This window comes from Amblyomma americanum, chromosome 6 (assembly GCF_052857255.1).
Source record: "Amblyomma americanum isolate KBUSLIRL-KWMA chromosome 6, ASM5285725v1, whole genome shotgun sequence".
NCBI lineage: Eukaryota > Metazoa > Arthropoda > Arachnida > Ixodida > Ixodidae > Amblyomma > Amblyomma americanum.
Genome location: NC_135502.1, coordinates 100,008,466 through 100,025,894, shown reverse-complemented (window position 1 = coordinate 100,025,894; position 17,429 = coordinate 100,008,466). Strand labels below are relative to the sequence as shown.

General features: G+C 48.2%; 1 protein-coding gene across 1 annotated transcript in view; it reads left to right on the top strand.

The window, feature by feature from the left end:
• The window catches only part of LOC144093934 (uncharacterized), a 229,879-nt gene that overhangs the window by 189,794 nt on the left and 22,656 nt on the right, over window positions 1–17,429 (top strand). The window lies entirely within an intron of this gene.

Here is a 17,429-nt window from a genome sequence, read left to right as displayed (position 1 = left end):
CCCCTCCCCATCTGTTCTTTGTCTCCCCCACCCCAACGCTGTCTTTGTTGCAGCTCGTTTCATTGACCACAGAGAGTGAATGTAGGCCTACGACAGACAGAAGGCCGGGAACGATTAGCAAAAAAAGAAACGGTCTCTTCCCTTTCTGTGAACTTCCGGCTTTGTTACGGAAGAAAGAACGTTTTCATTACGTATTCAAGACATGTTATGCAAACACAGGAATGAGAATGCTTTTTGGTTAGCTTACAGTACTACGGCAACCGCTTTCAATTATTTTTCGCAATAAAGATTCATTAGTGGCTCTTTCTGGGTATTTTACCGTTTAACTAGCAGCAATGAACCAATTTAATGGCTTAGATAATTGAATTTAAAGATTTTCCCGTCACTTGCCTCAACTCGTCCCGTCCACACCGAGAAGGACTGGTTGCGAACGTTTTGAAGTGAGAGGCAATGTAGTATAGCCTCGAGTCGTATTTCATTGCTGTGTCGTGTCCCTCGTTGGCTGCTGTTTTATGTTGTATAGCCTCTGGGATCCGTCCCCGAAATTTGGTCTCGAGGCGCGTAGTTTAATTTAAAAATCGACCGGTGACTGCGACTCGTGTACTTCATTACACTACGCCTTTACTAGCGTATAAAAGCTCTATTTTCCGGAACAGTTGCTTCTTTGTGGTTGAAATGCCAGATTCGGTTTATACAGGCAAACTTCGATTTGCCCTCAGTGTCCCTCGTGCCCAACATTTTTGGACAATAATTTTGAATGTTGGAAATACGTAAGGTATTGAAGGTATTGGTCCTTTCTTCTGATGTGTTGCAAAATCTTTCTTTTCAAGTTTTTTAATTGCTCGCATCGAGCAGTTAATACTTGCATAGAAAAACATTGGGTACCACTATCGACGACACCAAAAAAGTGATGATGATACTGAATTTTTATGGCGCAGGGTGTCAGTGGCTAAAGAGTACCATGCCACAGGTGTTTTTTTGTTTTCTCAAGTTGTGGTCAAAGACCGTTTTCCCTAGAATTTTCACCCTAAAGAAGCCGAGCACCAGACCAGGAGAAAGCTTGTACCCATTGTATCAACGGTGGGTACCCGGCGGCACTGGAGATCGAACCCCGCACCTCCCGCATGCAAGGCGGGTACTAAAACGAGTATTGCCTTGGGGGAACAATAAATAAATATAGTAAATATTGCCGCGACTGGGATTCGAGCACGTGGCGGCGTGAACAGATAAGCTTCGCTGGCCACCGCAGGAAAGCACTATGCTATTAGCCGATCATGCTTCATCCGATCGGGCCTTGTGTTAAACTGCAGCAAACTCTCGCGCTATGCATACGGACACGCTTTTTCCGGGTACGTTTTTTCAGGAACCCGCGCATTGCACATTGTCTTCTTCATCAAGCAATACTAATATGAAACTAATAATCGCGATTTGAGCTATGTAGCAGTAGTGACAGAGATATGTGCGCTGCATACGTTGGCGTGGACAAACCTGTGGCAGAAACACCGCACTAATGCAAAACGCGTTGGCGTTGACAACATCGCTGCAGAAGTGGGGCACTGGAGCATCGGCCGCCGGCGTACACTGGTACAATTGGTAATGACGATGAAAAATTTGAAGACGCATATAACTGGCTCCCTGGGTGAGTGGACACCTCAATAGAGCTTTCAGGTACGTGGCAGGAGGGGGGGGGGGGGGGTCCACCTGCAAAAATAAAACTGTGCTTTGGCAAAATATTTCATGCTTAGCCATGCCAAACCACCGGCTAATTTTTACTCTTTTCTGTTTACAATGGCAGGTGGCAGCCCTTAGGGGAGCAGCTAATGGGCCGCAACAATCAGTTATGGGCTTGTCGATACTGCATGGTTGGAACACAGTGCAAACGAAAAGAAGCAGAAAGGAACAGCACAGACTCAGCGCTGACAACCAACCGCAGTTTATTAGTACTCACGGTACAAACCTTGCGTAAGAATAACCACACGCTCAAATTCTCGGGAAAGAAATAAAAAAAAGTGAAGGTATGAAAAGACGTGAGGGAACAGCACTCACTGCGCCTGCGTTACCGCGCCCGGGAATTCCAACTCTTCTTTAATGAACAAAGATGTTGTGTTCGTAGAATGTTCTTTCGCCGGACAAATTCCTAGGGCTTCGATTGTCTCTCATTCTTGTCCTTCCCACGTCCTAAAGTGTTTCGCTCTTTATTTCGACGAGCTAATGTTGGTCGGAAATTCTTGCCACATATTTATTTACTGTCAGTAAGCAGTACCGACCCAAGAGTCACCATGGAAGGTCCGATCCGTCGGCGCTTTCATGGGAGCGCTGGCTTAAACCCGACAGGTCTCAAATCTCACTGTTGTTGTATTCGTGTAATTCTATATTTCTCGGAGGATTTTTGGTCGAAAATTGGGCGTAAAAGGAACAAAGAATCTTCAAAGCTATGCGTAGAATTTCAAGAATCAGCCGGCGTGTGAAGCAAATTCTCTCGCCTATAGGTGTTTGCGGCCAAACGTCCATCGCAAGGCGCAAGCGCGATGGAGAAAACGGAGGAAGATGAGGATGCAATCGACGCCACTTTAGAAAGCCTTCCTTTGCACACTCTAACAAGAACAGTGTAAAAAAGAGAGTAAGCTGCCCTCTAGTGCGCTCTCTTTCATAAGAGGGGGCGCCATAAAGGACAGCTTACTTCCTCTTTTACTCCTACATAGGCGGATTAGGGATTAGAGTGTAGGGCCGCTTTCGAGCTTTCTCAAAGTCTGCCAGTATCTGTCTCATATACCGTTGGACACCTGAACCGCGCCGTAAGGGAAGGGATAAAGGAAGGAGTGTAAGAGGGAAGGAAGAGAGAAGTGCCGTAGTGGAGGGCTCCGGAATAATTTCGAGCACCTGGGGATCTTTAACGTGCACTGACATCGCACAGCACACGGGCGCCTTAGCGTTTTTCCTCTATCCAATGGAAGGGCAAAATGGCGATTAGCGCCTAACCCCTCCCTGTCGTCACCTCGCCAAAAGCGCGTGTCGCGCTATCGTTCCTTCGTTGTTCTATAAATTGTTGCCATTAATCTACGGCAGCGTAGTTGACGTCAGGACGGCGCGAAAGGGACAAGGACGAGAGAGGCACAAGAACATGACAGGACATTCGCCTCTCTTTTTGTGCCTCTCTAGTCCTTGTCCCTTTCGCGCCGTCCTGACATCAAATGCAGCTATGGACCAACTATCCCCAGTCAATGTACTTCTACGGAAGAAGTGATGCTGCGGGCGTTTGGAAGCAATGCTATATCGCGTTTTCTTTCTCGCTGCCCTGTATCTCGCGTCTTTAAGCTCGCCTTTGCAATGCGCGCAAGTACAGTCATGTCTCTGACGTGAGTACAGAGTTTCTGACGTGCGCTGATGCATCATAGATACTCGATGCGCTGTGCTGGTCGCCTTATTCGCAAGTTGACGGCTGAGTGCTTTCATTTGACGACCTATAAGACATCCCAGCATCAACTTTATTTCTGTCCGCTTCCCGAAGTTAAACTGTCGATCTATACGACGGATCGGCTAATAAATAGGTCAGTCTTGTAGAGCAGACACTAGCCTGAGTTGCAAAAGTCACGTACAAGATACGAGTCCATGCTAGTCACTTGCGTTCTTGTTACATTTCCTTCTGTTTAAAAGCTTCATCATTTAATATTGCTTGGCCCGCTACGGTGACTCAGTGGCACTGGCGTTCAGCTGCTGATCACGAAGTCCGGTGCTCGATCCCGCCAGTATTTCGATGCAGGCGAAAGACAAAAAAAGAGCATGTGTGCTCTGTGATTTCAGTGCTCGTTGCAGAACTCAAGTTGACCTAAACCAATACGCAGTCCTTCATTACGGCCTCCGCAAAACCCATGTGGCGCTCCAGGCATTAAAATTTAGATTTTTTTTAAATAATGCTAGAAGCTGGAGTATTCACAACTTCTTTTGCTACATGTCCTTATCTGGTGATTGAGGCCATCTTTTCCCATGGCGCACCCTTCCTTGAAAGACACTGCGAAGTGCTATAAAGAAATCACTAGCGCACAAAACGAGTGTACTTGGCCAATTAATGCATTTTGACTTACATTAATTGTGGCCAACAGCCAGGATTACTGTAGAAAATTGGTGGGAGACACTTAAGCTCCGCCTTAAGGGTATAACACGATGGCATAATGGTTTAATTCCCATATATGCAGAATTCCATTATCTACTTTACATTCATAGATCGCGGGAAGTCCTCATACCACAACTAGCGTAGTGGTGCAGCGGTTAAGCGATGCGCCACTCTCCAGCGATGGCAGGTGCTCCCAGCGGTGTGCCTTGTGCAACCCAAGTTACTCTTCCCTTCCCGAGTGACCAGTCATTAACTGAACTGCCACTTGACGCGGTGTGCAGTTTGCTCACTATCCGGTGGGCAGGTTGTGATGACGACGCAAGGTCACGTGACCTAGGTGGCCCAGCTGCCTCCTAGCTTGCTCCCTGGGCACCACCTGCCAGAGTCATGCTCACGATTTTTCGCTCGCAACGCCGATGCCGGCAACACCGACGCCGGATTTTCTGAGTAACGAGGCTTCTAACGCTATCGCGTTAAAATTATGGCAGTATCTTGCAGAAAAATATTAAGAAATTTCGCTAACTGCTACCCGAAAAACGGGCTCAAAATGGAGATTTCTTTAATGAAAGGGAATTCTTGGTTGCGGCCTGGAACAACACTATCCATTCCTTCTATTAGTTAAATGTTTTTCGGAAAGAACTGCTGACACGCTGCGAAACGACACGTGGTCGGCCGGCTGGAGCTCGACCTTTGGCCGGAGACGCGACCGGGGGCATCGCACCGCGGTGAACGCACGCGTCGTGTGGTTTCGAAGGCGCGGGCGGCCAGACAGTCCCCCGTTCCCCCGACCCCGTCGTGTGGATGGCGGCCGCGGGGCTGTTTTTATCCGGCAGAGATTGGCCGCGCGATCGATGGCGTCCCAAGAATAGACCTCCGGGCTGCTGCTGCTTCGTTGGGATAAAAACATGCACTCGAGACTTCTCTCTCCGCGAGTGCGCGCCGGACGCGCTTAGATGAGCGGAACCGGAAGATGAAGAGAAAAAAAAAAGATCCTTCAAAATATTGATCCCAACTTGGAGAGGACTTCGCTCCCAGTTCGTTTTTTTTTTCCTTCATTTTATGCGCTAAAGCGCGAAGTACGTCCTTCCGGAATAATCGCAGTTAGGGGCAACAGATGGCAGCGCTAGTGACTCGAACAAAAGAGGGGCTTTTGATATGAATATATTTTTTTTCACTTCAGTGCAGTCAGCTGGCTCCATTGGTTCCGAAAACTAAGAAATAAATGAGGCGTGTGTTGTCCCCCTCTGGCGTCAGCGAAGACATCGTACACTCCATACACGAATACGCCTATATGGAAGTAAAAGGTCATTAAGCTTTCCTTTGGTGAAGTCCCTTTTGCAAACGGTAATGTGCGCTAGACTACAGTTTACTCCCTTTTCCTCCTTTCTGTTTAGAATGTAGTGGGCGATGCCTATACAACCCTACTATTGAAATGCTAGGAACAAGGCAGGTCTATGTTTTATGTGGTCTAGCGCCCCAAAGCGGGTCAGGCTGTGAGGGACGCCGTAGTGGAGGGATCCGGTAATTTCGAGCACCCGGGGTTCCTTACCGCGCACTGACATCGCACACTACACGGGCAGCTAGCATTTCGCCTCCGTCGCACTGCAACCGTCGCGGCCGGGATCGAACCCGTGTCTTTCGGGTCGGCAGCCCAGCGTCATAACCACTGACACACCCCGGCGGCCTGCAAAGAAGTTTGTTGTGGAATCATGTGTCTGCCAGTGTGCCGTAAATTACTTCAAAGCAATGGCAAATTTTCATGTTATATTTCCTTGGTTCGAGGAATGGGGATGTAAAAACACATGTGCGATTACAGTCAAAAGTTTTCGGAAAACCGCCTCCGGTGTTAAAGAAAATCATAGAGTGTTCTGGGAGAGCATCCTGGTGCGCTACGTGAGCCATGCATACAAGCGCAGATTATACCATTATGTTACAGGCTGCTTATGAAGGCCTGTGTGCGACGGTTCTGACATTTTGTTGATCAGGCAGGCTCCGCCGAATTATGGCTCCGATATGGTGTTACTCAGAATTTAGAGACCACGCATGAATGTTTTGGTTGCATGTGTTACTTCGCTAGGTTTGCACACACTAGAGCAAGAATTGTTTTGGAGAGTTCCCAGTTTAACCACATTTTATACAACACGCGTTTCATCTGAGGAATGATTTCTTTCATCTTCTCAATTCGAAGATGTGCGGTTAAAAGGCAAGTGAATCCACTTTAGTATTATAGACTATCACCTATACGCAAGATGTCGTCAATATGCATTCGTTCAGCGTTGCGTAAGATTTGTCCCCCGGTCGCTGCAACCATACTGAAATGGAGTCGCTGTTTGCATATTTGCATATATTCAAAAATGAAAACTTTCTTTTTCCGGCGCACACATGTCTAATGCGCTAACTGCGAATGTTCGAAGGAACCTAAGAAAACTAGCACAGGTGTGGTTGATCGATAAACGCTTTGCTGTTTCCGCATCTAACTTGAGTATTCAGGCGACATTATATTATTCCAGTGCTAAAGGACTGAATGAAGCACCTGTGGCGAATATAAACTGTATAAGGCTAAAAGTGATGAAATTAAGGGAAGGCCCAATGATAGGGAATTTGCATCGCGTGCAAGAGAATCATGGTTCGAATCTCGGTGCCGCGCATTTTTTCACCGGAAAAAAATTTCCGAAGGATGACGAAATACCTGAGTGATTGAATAACCAAGCCTGAGGTAAGGCCTGATCCCGGCGACTAGACACGACAACACACCCTTTCACCAGAACAGGATCTGGCCACCCTGGTAATGTAATTGGCCACCGCTTTCCTTATGAATGCGCCAATTAACCCGCTGCCCTCACTCCCCAGCGGCTGCGGAGAAACTCACCAAGCCGATGGTCAGAACTCTGACGCAGCGGAGGGTGCTAAGAATCGCTGGATCCCATCAGTCCGCCATCAGAAACTGAACCTGACAACGCTTAACGTTAGAATCTCGTCTAGTGAGGCTAGCCTAGCAGTTCGAAGCAATAAATGTGGTGCCATGAAGGGTTTTCGTCAGGTTAGGAGGCCAGATGAAGCTTATACATTATTAAAGGGCTGGTACTTAATACGCTATCGTGTTTTAGTGGGCCAGCGGGAACTAGGTGTTTGATTGCTACCAATAAGTGTATAGCTGACAACATGGAAGATTACTACAGCTATAACGAGAGCGTGGCAATTACCAGAATTTAGATTAGTTATAGGTACTAGATGTTTGTAAATGCCTACGCACCTCAAACCAGTCACAATGGTGATAGTCGAAATGTTTTGTGAAGGCGTTGAATTGGGCAGAGTACTGGTGGGCGACTTCAGTTCCAAGGTAGGCAAGATGCAGGCAGCAGACCGCGCAGTAGGAAACTATAGCACAGAGGCTAATAACTGCTCGGGGGAGTTATTAGCACAGTCGCTGAACTAAGTAGTTCGCAGATCATAGATGCCCTTTCCCGCAAACGGGAGAACCGGAAGTGGACGCGGAAAATCACGAATGGCGAGACTGAAAATGAAATAGGCTTCGTATTGCGCGCGCATCTTGGCACTTCGGGATGTGAAGATGCACGGTAAGGTGAGATGTGGCCATACGATGGTGAGGTCTCGAATTGTCCTTGATTTGGGCAGAGGACGAAGAAAGCTGGTAAGGAAAGAGCATATTAGCGGTATGGGGTAAAGTAGATATCATTTATTCCGTTTTAGCCGAGGATGGCGCCCTCAATGTTCAAGCAACGAAGGTTATCTCGCAGCCATCATTACAAAGTGTGCAGTAGAAGTAGGCGGTGAGATGGTTAAACAGGATATAGGCAAGCTCCCTCATGAGGCCAAAGATCTGGTTAAGAAATAAAAAAGAACCTGAAAGCCTCTAACACATAGATAGAATAGAACTGGCGGAAGTGTCAAAGGTAATCAATAAACATTAGGTAACCAACAGAAGTATAATATGGAGACAATCAAACATGCTTTAAAGAACCAAGGTAGTCTAAAAGCGGTGAAGAGGAAACTAGGCATTGGCAAATGTCACATCTATTCACCGAGAAGACAAGGAGAGCAATGTCATTAACAATAAGGAAAAGACAGCTATAGAAGCCGAGGAGTTCTACACGGCACAGCTCTATGAAGTAGCCGAAACAATCAAGACGACAATGAGAGAAGCAGTAGTGGAGAGAAATTTGACATCCCGCCAGTAACGAAAGAGGAAGTAAAGAAAGCCTTAGAAGCAACACAAAGGGCGAAAGCAGCTGGTGAGGATCAGGTGACAGCAGATCAGGTTGAAGGGCGATGGGGTCATTGTGCTAGAAAAAATTACATCACGACGTACAGCGTACCTGAACATTGGAGAAACGTTAATATTTTCTTAAAACCATACGAAAGCGGACGCCAAATATTTGAAAAACTACAGACCAATCAGCTTACTTTCCGCTGCCTACAAGGCATTTACTGAGGTAATTGCTAATAGAATTAGCGCAACCTTAGACTTCAGTCAATCAACGAAACAAGCTGGCTTTCATAAGTATCCACATCATCAATCAGGTGATAGAGAAATGCGCAAAACATAACAAACCTCCATATACAGCCTTCATATACTGCGAAAAAGCATTTGACTCAGTCGAAACTTCAGCAGTCATGAAGGAATTGCAGAGCCAGGGTCTAGAAGAGGTATATGTACCCACCGCGTGTTCACACGAGATATTTAGAGAACTGGGTGAGGGAAGAGTCAAGGACAGGCCACGCACAACGGCTGGCGTGAAAATTATGAAAATATGCAAAAATCTAAACTAATGTTTAATATCCTCAGAATGACAAACAAGTTTGCGATAGGCAGGGAAGCATTCGAAGTTTTCAAATAAGTAAATCTACTTAGGGAAGGTAGTGACCGCAGATCCGCACCGCTAGAGTTAAATGGCTATGAGAATAAGACTGTGGTGGAGTGAATTAGGCAGGCATTCTAAGGTAGTAAATATCATCTTACCAGTATCCCTCAAGAATAAAGTATACAACAGTTGTATCTTGTCAATACTCATCTATGGGGCAGAAACTTGAAGGCAAGGAAAAGGCTTGAAATCAGGTTGACGACAATGCAGTGAGCTATGAAAGGAAAATGATAGCTGTAACATAAAGGGTCATAAAACAAACGCAAGTTAATGGCATCCTAGTCAAAACCAAGAAAGAATGGCATTGACTGGATATGTAATACGGTGTTGTGTGTTGTGTCTGTCTTTCTCTGTCCCGTTGTCCCGTTTTGCGCTACTCTCACTTTCCATGTAATACGAAGGCAAGATCACCGGTGGTCGTTAAGGGTAACGGACTGGATTCCAAGAGAAGGCAAGCGGAGCAAAGGCGGGAGAAAGTCAGGTGGGAGGATGAGATTAGGAGGTTTGCGGGGATCAGGTGGCCCCAGCTGGCACATCACCGGGTTGATTGGCGATGTATGGGAGAAGCCTTCGTAACGCAGTTGGCGTGGTTATGCTGAAGGCTAGAAGTAGTTGCAACGAAAGTGTCCTAGTTATCTCGCACTTATGATGTTTGTTGACGCATATTAAAGCTGTGTCGCTGAACAGGCACTTATCGCTACTTATCAGCAGTGCCTACACCGTAATTAGGCATAGCTCATAACGAGCTTTAGCGGGATCCCTTTCGTCCGTGACTCAGTTCGCCGCTCGGAAGACGGCTGGCACGAGATTGGAGCTGCATGCTCCGAGACTGAGTCCTCGCCAAACTGCCGCATCTGCAATCACGTCAGCCGTGCTTATAGAAGGCGGCTTGACTTGCATCCGTTACTACGGTTCTGCTTCGCGTTAGCAGACAATCGGCTTTCATCCCGGCGTGGGCGATGCGGAAGAGCCAGGACTTCATTTCCGTTGTGCCAATCATTTCCCTTACAGTGGGAAATTGCCTCTGTTCTATTGACACGTCCAGGGAGGCTTGCATAGGAAAGCCGTCATGCGGAGCAGTTCGCACCAAGAGGAGTCACACTTCTCGGCGGTCACCATTTCATTCCTTTAGATTTTTCCAAAAAAGAATCTTGAGGCGGCTCGAAACAGGCTGTCGAGCATAGATTTCACTTCTTCGCGCGCTGTCTCATTTTTTTTTTTTTGTTGCCTTGTAATTTCTTTACCACGGCCGGCGCACGATATCTAAGGCTTCGCTGACGTCAACGCTTAGCCTGCCAAGCTAGTTGTTAAGCCACACTTCGACGCTTCCGTCAACATCTTGAATTGCTTTGCACTCATTGCCGAGATTACGATAAACTAGTTTACAATAAATCAAACGTGTTCTGCTACGCTTTGTGCGGACAAGTTTTTCTTTTTCTTTAGAAATTTAGTCTATCTTTGGAGTAACACTTAGAGCTTAAAGCATTCATGGCTTAGACTTAGTTCAGGCGCGATTTTTGGAGTTATTTAAAAGGATATGCAGCAAGCTTAAAAAATAGAGCGCCCAGGCGCTTTTGGCTAAATTCTTCTCGGATATCATATCTACTCTATCATACTCATAAATTACTCTTATGCATATTACCGTGGAGAATGGTTGTCCTTTCAGAATGCTTCCATTCTTGGTGCTAGTAGCAACATGGCGTCAGAGAGAAAGTGGAGAAGGAAACGCGTGGAGGTTATGCAGAAGAAGGCGCTGGTTTTGATACCTTGCGCTGGAGGAGAAGAGCTGAGTAAAAAACAAAATGCAATAAAGTAAGTACAGACATTTTGCATGTCAAAATCCTTCCAGATACAGGGTCTTCCTTTCTCTAGCGAAAAATGCGCATAGTTTTATTATCTAGGTGGCTGCCTATAGAAACTAGGTTGCTCACATCACGGTGAGCAGGTTGTGATGACTTCACAGGATTGTATGACCTTTCTTGACCAACCATTAATTTAACTGCTAACTGCCAAGGTGGGCAAGTTCCTCCCAGCCTGGTGGCCAGGTTGCCACCTACCATTGGGGGGGGGGGGGGGGGGGGGGTTGTGATATAACGTCACATTGCCCCGTGGCCTCTGTGGAAGGTGGTCAACATTTATTGGAGTCCCGGTGGCCGCGGCTGGTGAGTCGGCGGAGCGGGCTGTCGACGTTGCTGGCCAGGCGGTTTGCCGAAAGCTTTTTGCTCTGCGCGAAGCAGGGGTGCGCGATAAAGGAAAAAAACTATATTTACAAATTTTTACAGGTGAGTCAAGTCCAGGACACAGGTTCGTGAAGGCCGCCGGGCGGGGGAAACAAACTCAGGCGGTCGAGCATGGCTGCTGCGCAAAGGGCGAGGGGAGCCAAAGGATGAGGATGATGACTAAAGGAACAGGCGGGATAAGTCGAGGAAAAGGAGGCAAGCTAGGCGTGCTGCAGTTGGAAGGTTTCCTAGTGGAGCCGCCAGTTGGGTTGAAGCGGGCCGGAAAATGTCATTGCAGAAAATGCACCCGTGGCGGGAGTTACAGGCGATAAGTGCTTTGCGTTGGCCCAGTGGGTGCAGGCGAAGGGATGGCGTGCGGAAGACGCCGCCGTAGAAGAGGAGGGGATGCATCAGCCGCTGGCGACGGTGAAACAACAGTACAGGACCCTGGGGTGGAGGCCTGCTACGTGGGTCTCGGCCTGCCGCGTAAGGAAGTGGTCGAAGTGGTCGACGAGGTGCAGCAGCTTTATACAAAAACGAGCTCACTGTGACAGTGGGACGGGTGGCTGTGGGCCCAAGAAGCAAGTCCGAAGCGTAGTTGCCGAAATGGGAAGGATACGGTAGGGCCGTCTCGTCTGTCGCGGAGAAACAGGCACTGGTGAACTCGCCAGGTGGGCAGGGATGTGTGGAAGGCGTTTCGGGTGGCGGGTTAGGCGCGACAAGGTTCTGGAGTGGCGTGCATGCGGGCCTCGCGACAGGAATGACAGTTGTGCTCACTGTGGTTGGGCTGGAGGGAGCAGGCGAACTTGAGACTAGAAGCGAGTCCGGGCTCGGGTCTAGAGAGGGTGCTGCCGGAGATGGCCCAAGGGCCGGCGCCACAGCTGGGAGGAGGAAAAACTTTATTTATATTTCATATTAAAATATGTTATTAGCGGTCGCGGGCTGTCTTCTTCATCTTTCGATGAAGCAGGGCTGGTCAGGAGGCGCCCAGGGACGGGAGATCACAGGTGTATGGCTGTCCCTATTGGTCGGAGAAGCAAGCTTGGGAGAAATCGGGGTATATTTTGCGGCAGCTGGTGGAGAAGGTTGGCAAGAGACTGGCGCGTCCTCGCGTGACACTTGCCGAACCGTGGGTGGGAGCACATATGGTGGCGGCGATAGTGAAGAAACCTATGTCGGGAGGGGCGCCGACGTAGGAACAAGCGAAGGGAAAGGCGAAACAGCTCGGGTAGGGAATGCGTCCAGGGATGATGGGTCGAGTGGCGCCGCAGCTGCTGAGTCTGGAACAGGAGCGCAGAGAGCCGGCGGGAGCTCCAAACCAAAATACGCCGTCAGGCCCTTCTTAAAGTCGGCGTATATGTCGGGGCAAGGAGGCGGCGACCGCAGCTCTGCCAGGAGACTGGGTGGGAGCTCTCGGCTGGCGTGCTGGTAGCGCAGCAGCTGGCTGGACACATGGTTGACATGATAGTGCGAGTCCAGCAGCGCCAGCCTCAAAACGGAGTCCCTGGCATAAAATGCAGGTAGGCCGGGCAGCCGCGGAAGGAAGGATCGCTGATACGGCTGGAGGAGCTCACCGGATGCGAGGGTAGGCGCGTACATGGCGGTGAGAAGCAGCTGCCGAAAACCAGGTGCGAACAGCGGGCGTGCAGCGGCAAGGCCAACTGGAGGGACAGGACGGAGAGCCGGTGGGAGCGGCGTTGCGTGCGTCGGGGCTGTCGTCCGGTGTCACCAGATGTGGAAGGCGATTCACATTTATTTTATGTCCCGGTAGCCGCGGCTGGTGAGCCGGCGGAGCGGGCTGTTGACGTTGCTGGCCAGGCGGGTTGCCGAAAGCGTTCTGTTCTGCGCGAGCCAGGTCGCGCCCACTTCATCTTCATCAGCGCTGCTGGCGATGCCAGCGCCGCTACACCTCGCTCGGCCAATTAGTGTGGCCCATAAGGGCAGGCAGTGGTGACGTCAAAAGGTATGTGATCTTCTCGACCAATCAGATAATTTCATGGCATTAGCCGTCGGCGGGGTTATGCTGTGTCGACAGCACTTATGCAGTAGCATTACGAAGCGTGTCTTAAGTCTCGAGGTCTGTGTTATGAGCGCCGTAACAAATTAAGCCAAAATATCTATTTTAGGCCGTATGTACGTAAACCTTGCAGATAAACGCAATGTTTAAATTAATGTTCGAGCCACCTTGATTTTGTCTACTTTATAGCCCGCTTCCTCCTCCTTTTTCGCATCGTTGGCACGATGTCAGGATGTAATTATAAAAAAAATTGTATGGAGGTGCGTAAAGAACTGCAAACCCAATGCCGCGAATAAGCTAGCAATGTATCGATGCGTTTTATGGTGGTTTTTCAGCGGAAAAATTTGCCTTGGGTCAGCTCCTCCCTCAACATAGAAAGGTGCATCTGCCGCCGTTTATTAGTGCAAAATCACAAATCCAATGGGTCAAACCCGAGCAAGACCTTGGGATGTTTGTATGCTTGTGGCGTTTGTGGGTTCGTGCCAAGAGACTAAAAATAAATTAAATATCTGCTAAATTAAATATCAGCTTCGCTGGCCACTGCACGACAGCCCTCAGCTAGCCCCGCAGCTCAACACGCATCGTGTTAAACTGCAACACTCTCACGCTGTGCAGTGCATATTGTCTTCTTCATACGGTAATACTACTATCAAAGTAATATTCGCGAATTGAACTATGACAGAGATATGTGCGCTGCATGTGTTGGCGTGGACGACGTTGTGGCAGAAACACGGCACTAAAGCAATACGCAATGGCGTTAACAACACTGCTGCAGAAACTCGGCACTGGACCATAGGCCGCTGGCGTAAATTGAGTAAATTGGCGCCGACGATGAAAAAGTTGAAGACATGTATAAGCTCCCTGGATAGATGGGAAACTTCATTAGCTCCTGGATCAGTAGAAACCTCAATCGCGCTTTCACGTACGTGACGCTGGTGTCCACCAACAAAAAACTGTTCTTTCTAAATATTTCGCACTGAGCAATGCTAAACCACCAGCAATTTTTACCAGCCTTATAGCTTGCAAAGCGCTGTCCGAGTAACGTCTGACTAATTCAGTTCAATGTGCGATATGCGTAGCTAAACTAGAGATTTTTTTCTGATCAAACACTGCAACTGTATTGTGATGAGAGGAAACAAATGTATTTATGGGTCTCTTTTTACTGAAGCTGATCACCGTCCCTTCCTTTACCTTTAATTTCACCGTGAATTCTAATTACCAGTAGCTGTCTTTATTGGGCTGCGTGTGCGTCTTCAACTAGACAGTGTGCGCCACCACACCCAATGCTTGTTTCAGAGACATCACCATCATGAAAATGAATATTTACTCCGCCGTTTCGAATACGTCATGTTTCACATTTGTGCAAAGAGCCCTCGGTTAACTTTCCCACTACCTCAAAGCTAACGCCCTTCTTTATCATCGGGATCAGCGTCTGATATGCAAACATTCTTAAGAGATTAATTAAAAGACGGTGGCACTCTCGTTTAATATTAATCAAATGATTAGTTTCAATATCACTGCATAAGATTTCATATTGGTTAAGTTTTCTTTGCCCATCAGCTATATCGATGTTTTTCTAATAACACCATATTTGCTTTCTCGCACAGCCCCTGTACTCGCGAAATCCCGAACTCATTAGTCTGCCTTTGCAGATAATCCGGTTTGAAAGTCTCCTCCGACGTGCCAACAGATTAGAAGCGGTGAATGTAATTAGCGTCGGAGATATCAGGATTGATAGCCTTCGAAATTCGTTACACAGCTCGTCTTGTGTTCCACTTCACGTTGAAATTTTAATGACCAGCTTTTTCTTGTATTTTGTGTAATACCAGGATACACATCTTAAAGCTGCAACGAAAATTCAGAGGCACACAAAATGCCCTTTCGAAGATGAATAACTTGCGCCAACAACTAGGAAATTTTTTCTACTGAGCGGGCATGAATTCATTTTCACATATAGCTTTTTCCTTCGTTAACGTCGCTGCAAAAGTTTGTCGATAGGGAGCAGTGAATATGTAGCAGTGGGCACTCCACTGGCACGTTTAGTTAGATTCCCAACGATTTTTCGTTATCGTAAGAGACGCTGGCGTCGAGATTGCTGGGTTCGGTCTACCACTAAGCAAGAAAACAAATTAATCTTGCTGGTTGCGTTTGTTAGTTTACAGAAACAATCCTTGCGGCGATATGCGGTCCTTAAATAATCGGTGCGGGCTCTGACTTGTCCCGATGTAAGTGCGCCTAAAGACGAGGTGCTGAGGTTGAACATGCTTTAATGCGCCCATAGAGTTGAGGTCGCAAGACAGAGATGTGCTAATTGTAGTGTTTGAACTTTTTTTTTGTTCATAAACTACAGAAGCCCTTTTTTGTAGTTTGTTTGTTTGTTTGTTTATGTCTTCGTTTGTTTTTCTTTGTTTGTTTGTTTGTTTGTTTCTTTGTTTCAACAGCTCGTTCCCTAATGACTATCGCCGTAATTAGCACCTGATTTTTCTGATTAAGCCTGGCTACCACCGTATGGATAGGCAAGTGGTCCGACGCAGCCAAGTGATGTTTGTCGCCACCAGGTGGCTACTACTACTAGGATGATAGAGTGTCACTGTGGATATGACTCTGGCCTTCGCACAACAATTTCCTGCAATGTCGCCATGGGAAAATTCGTCCTCGTACAGCCAGTAGTGGCGAGGAATAACTAAGTAACGCCATTTAGATTTATCATGTAGATGTTGATATGCTTGGGTATCGGGACCGAGGTCTTCACCGCATGACGATGAACTCTGCAGACGACGGAGGGAAGCCTTCAGGAGGGTTGGTAAACTTGAAGGTTTATTTACAAATTTAAAACAGAAGCAGGGAGACCAAAAGTCAGAGATGAAGTTCCGTGAAACCAGCCAAATCGCGGCTTAAATACAGTGGATATTCCCTAGGCACCTAGCTAGGGAAACCGGTGGCGGATCAAGCGTCCAATGGGCAGACGCACTCTTCATAGTCTCTTCCCTAACCCCGTGACCGCTCCGCCCTCACAAACACGTGCACAGGCGATAAGGAATCCTGGCGCCTTGAGGTCCTGGAATGCTGTTTCCGACGGGTTGAACAGGTGCATAAGGTCGTTGGCTTTGCAGGCGGTGATCCCCTCCGTGGGAAAGATGCGTCCTGACGGCCCCGGTATTCCAGAGGGCAAGATGAATCAACCGTGTCCGCCCCCGCTTTGTCTGGCCGCGCAGGTGCAAGCGAGCGAGGCGGGTCCGGCGCCTTTGTTCGGGTCTTTCTGCCGGTCCACGTGAGGGCGCAGTTCGGGAGAAATGCCGCATTCCATACTCCGGACGAAGGGATGAGAGGCCTTTCGTAACAGCTCACCGTCGTCAGGAGCCGTTCCTAATCCTCTTCTCAGGACGACAGCACCTTTGGTCAAACTAGAGTCACTAAATAAAGACTTAGAGTACCGGCACTCTTTTCTCCTATTGTTCTGTGCCGCCGCCACGATCATTGGTCAATTTGCATCACGTGATATTTGTTTACACTGCGACGGTTCATGGGGGCTGCCATTTTGTGGCTTATGCGTTTTCAGTCGGGCAACTGTGGCAGTCCTAGTGCTGCGACGCTGCGAGTGCTGCCGGTGAGCGCAGGGTGGCTAACAGCGTTGTTTACAAAATGACCGGGCCAAAGTTAGCGGCGAGGTCGCCGAAGCGGCAATCTGGCAACAATGATAAACAACAAAATGGCCGCCCCTGCTTACCGCCGTGCTGCAATGACGGTACTCTAAGTCTTTATTTAGTGACTCTAGGTCAAACATAGTTCGATGGCGCCTGCCGGGCTCGTCTGTTCCCGCTGTCGGGGCCTCCGATCACAACGATGTCTCCGTGTTGAGACAGTGCAGCCTAACAGCTAAAATTCGGCGCGCTTCTCCATCTAAATGGTTGCTAAACGTTGTTTGGCCCTGTCGATTGGCCCGGTTGTTTATCCCCCATTGTTGGGCCCTGTCATCGGACACCCCGTTAGCCTCACACCGTGAGCCTGATACTGCTTCTGGATCAGAATCTATTAGACTTCTTTAAGCCGCAAAATCTAGATCATGGCACACATCTCGTACCACTCAACAGCATTACATACCTCCACCGGTAGCTTCGACAGACAGGTTCTCCGGATGATGCAAAAAATTGCATACGGAATACAGAGGAATACGTGCTGTATGGTATGACTGGATACTG